The 3338-nt window shown below is 26.2% G+C and overlaps 1 long non-coding RNA gene across 1 annotated transcript in view; it reads right to left on the bottom strand.

The window, feature by feature from the left end:
- Window positions 1-1858: 1858 nt before the first annotated feature.
- Window positions 1859-3338, bottom strand: part of LOC111633474 — a 14047-nt gene continuing 12567 nt past the window's right edge. The window contains exon 2 of the long non-coding RNA XR_002758062.1: window positions 1859-1966. This is a non-coding gene — a long non-coding RNA (uncharacterized LOC111633474). The remainder of the gene's footprint in view (window positions 1967-3338) is intronic.

Genomic DNA, 3338 nt, shown 5'->3' with positions numbered 1-3338 from the left:
AAAATGAAAATTTTTCTCAGATTGGTCTCCAAATAGGCAGTTGTTACTTTAACTTATTTATTAATATTTACCAAGAAAGGGATGCATTACAAAAATACAGTATTCCAGAAGTCTGAAACAATAGGAGTTATGTTGATCTTCATTATTTTTTTTACAGGTAAAACAATGCTAAATGAAGTGGAATGAATTCAAGTTATTTTGATTGTAGAAACCTGCAGTCAGCATGAAATTACTGAAGAGTTTAACAAGTTGCATCTACTCAGTGTGTGATTGATAGGAAGTTTGGATACACTTAAATTCATCATTGACTTCATGTTGACTGTGGTGGATCCCCATCATCAAATTAACTTGAACTTTTTTCTCATCACTTGGTGCCATGTTTTATATGTAAAAAAAATCAAAATAATTCTCATGGTTCCACACTTTGGGACATCCTGCAATATGAATAAAGTGCATTTTTTAACTCAATTATTGAAAAAAGACATTTAAGTAATGCTAAAATATTCCGGTTTCATTAACAATAAATATTATTATGTGATATGTAATTGACATAAATGATACATCAACTGTTATTAATATTGAAAAATAATTATACTTGTAAGATTAGAAGCTTTAAAATTCAACATATTCCATTTTACTGATCAAACTTCCAACCATTTTACTTACATACAAATTAATCTTAACTAATTATAACATCAAAATATTAATTATCCTAGAGCATTTAACTATTATCTTAGTGTTATGATGTAATTAAATGGCTTAATATTTTAAATATAATTCAAATCAGCTGTAAATACTAAGTTTTTTGTATAAATTTAAGCTGATTTATTTAAAATCTATAATTCACATAAAAAGTGTTCAGTATTTACCAGTTTTGCTGAGTTGAATTTCAAAAAATATATCACTTTTTGATGATTCTAAGACTAATATAATTATAATTAGTTGTCTCGAAATTTTCACTATTATAATGAATATTCAATAGTAAACTTTTAAAGAAGTTAATCATTATTAACAAAAATAATTGCATTAGATATGAAAATAAAAATTTTGAATTAATAATTATATGATATAAATTAGCATTAATAAATAAAAAGTTTTTAGGTCAACTTAAAAGATATTTTGGTTTAAATATAACTAGTGTTATTCATTTTTGTTGCTTATGTTATCACTTATACCTGAACAAATTTAACTATTTTGTTAACCTTTTCCACTTATGTTTATTTTTTTGATAAAGCTAGGCTATTTCTTTCATCTATTTTTAAATACAATCATAAAATATAACTGTACATTTTGTTTTTTTAAAATACTTTCCCAAACATTGCACCAAGGACTGTTGAGCGGTAGAGGAGGACGGATCACTCTTACAATTCAGATTTGCCACATGATGGTATTTATAAAACTTGGTGAAATAATTTTTGGAAAAATTTGGGCAACTTAAAACTTTGATCATCAACTGAAATTATCATAGTTGTTTCAGATCTTAAAATATTCAAACTAAATTACTGATTAAACTCTTCACAATATGTACAAAGTCAGTATGCATATATCCTTAACAGCAGTATAAATTTTAATTGTAGAAATATAAGTTGAAAGATTTATACAATATTACAATACAAAATTATGTTGTTTGATATTTTCAAGATACACTTGAGCAAAACAAAAGAAAAAAAAAATTAAAAAAAGATATATTTATATACAATATGGAGTATTTATAAATCTATAGCTTGATATATGTACATTTGAGAGTATTCTATTTGGTATATATCATTACTTTCTTCACATGGCATGTAAGTGCCAACAATGATATAATATGTTACTCATAATACATTATGTTGTATTTCAACATAATCACTAGATCTTTTTTGGCACAATTTTGAAACTTTTCCAGCATTCAGGCCTTGAATACTTCTGCTTCTTCATTGCGAATGGCACAGCATAAAACAATAGAGAAGATGAGACCTAATATCTAGAAAATTTTTTAAAAAATATATGTAATTATATTACAACTGATAAAAAAAGAATCGTAAATAATTTTTAGCAATACAGTAAGCCCTCAATTTAACAGGATAATTAGAGAAAGGAGCATCAACTATTACCAAAGATCTATTAAATCAAACATATTTTTAAAATATGTTTTATACTATTCATGAATTGAAAGTTATAAGTTTTTCTTAAAACAACTTTTTTTCTTGGTCCATCAAATTGGAGTACATTAAATTGAAGACCTACTGTACCATAATTATTATTAATAAAAAATACACATTGTGTTTATATACAAAATTATAATTTCCAATAATTTTAGGTACATACATTTCACAACATGAGAACATCTTTCCAGATGAGAAGATTTTACAATATTTTCACCAGAAGTTTTTAATTGTATCGTTTTAAATTTATCACGCATATCACATGCTTAAAAATAATAATGAGTCGTTATCATTATTACAATCTTACTATAACACCTGAGCTTCACTGAGAGATTTCTTTATTAACAAACATTTTCATTTGTTAATAAAGAATTCTCTCAGATGTTATAGTAAGATTCTACTTCTTCATGCTGAGTACACCTGGTCTTATTGTTATTGTTTTAATAAAACTAATATAATTTTATGCAAAAGAAAAATACTTTATAATTAATTAATTCTTTCTAATAAAGATAGAAATTTTCTTAATCAATGGTTAGGAAGAGTTATTAAAAACATGTATATTTACTAGAAATGTGATACAGAATTCTACCAATACAATCAAATTTGAATAATTTTCTAACTGATCTGATCCTGATACTTGCTTTTATCCATACTCAACAGGTACCAATAATTAAACAAATGCTTTCAGATTTTCATTTAAGAATACAGTGGCACCTCGGTATACGTCTGCTTTAGAATACATCCAATTCGGAATATGTCCTATTTGGACGAAACAAATTTTGCTCGGTATATGACTTTTGTTCGGTATACGACTTAATTCAATTATACGCGCCATCTATGAACAAGTAGAACTATTGGTGTACTACACTAGACTAGACGTTCGCGGTGCTATGGTTTATAACTTTGTTAAATTTCTTCTGATTTTAATTTGTAAGTAACATTTTATTATTTTTATTATTCACGAATTGCAAAAGGGCAACAGAAAAATAAAAAAAATGACTAGAATCACAACGGAACTGAAAAAAGAGATTGTTGAGAAATATGAAGGTGGCACGCGTGTTCGAGATTTAACGGTTGCATTCCATATTCCGAGAACGACGATATCGACAATCGTGAAAAATAAAGACATTATTAAATTTGCTAACGTTGCGAAAGGGGTTAAATCAATTTCTAAACAGAGATCGAAGACAT

Source organism: Centruroides sculpturatus, unplaced genomic scaffold (assembly GCF_000671375.1).
Source record: "Centruroides sculpturatus isolate CEXI.00-Female unplaced genomic scaffold, Cexi_2.0 scaffold618, whole genome shotgun sequence".
NCBI classification, from domain to species: Eukaryota; Metazoa; Arthropoda; class Arachnida; order Scorpiones; family Buthidae; genus Centruroides; species Centruroides sculpturatus.
This window is presented reverse-complemented; position numbering and strand designations above follow the sequence as displayed.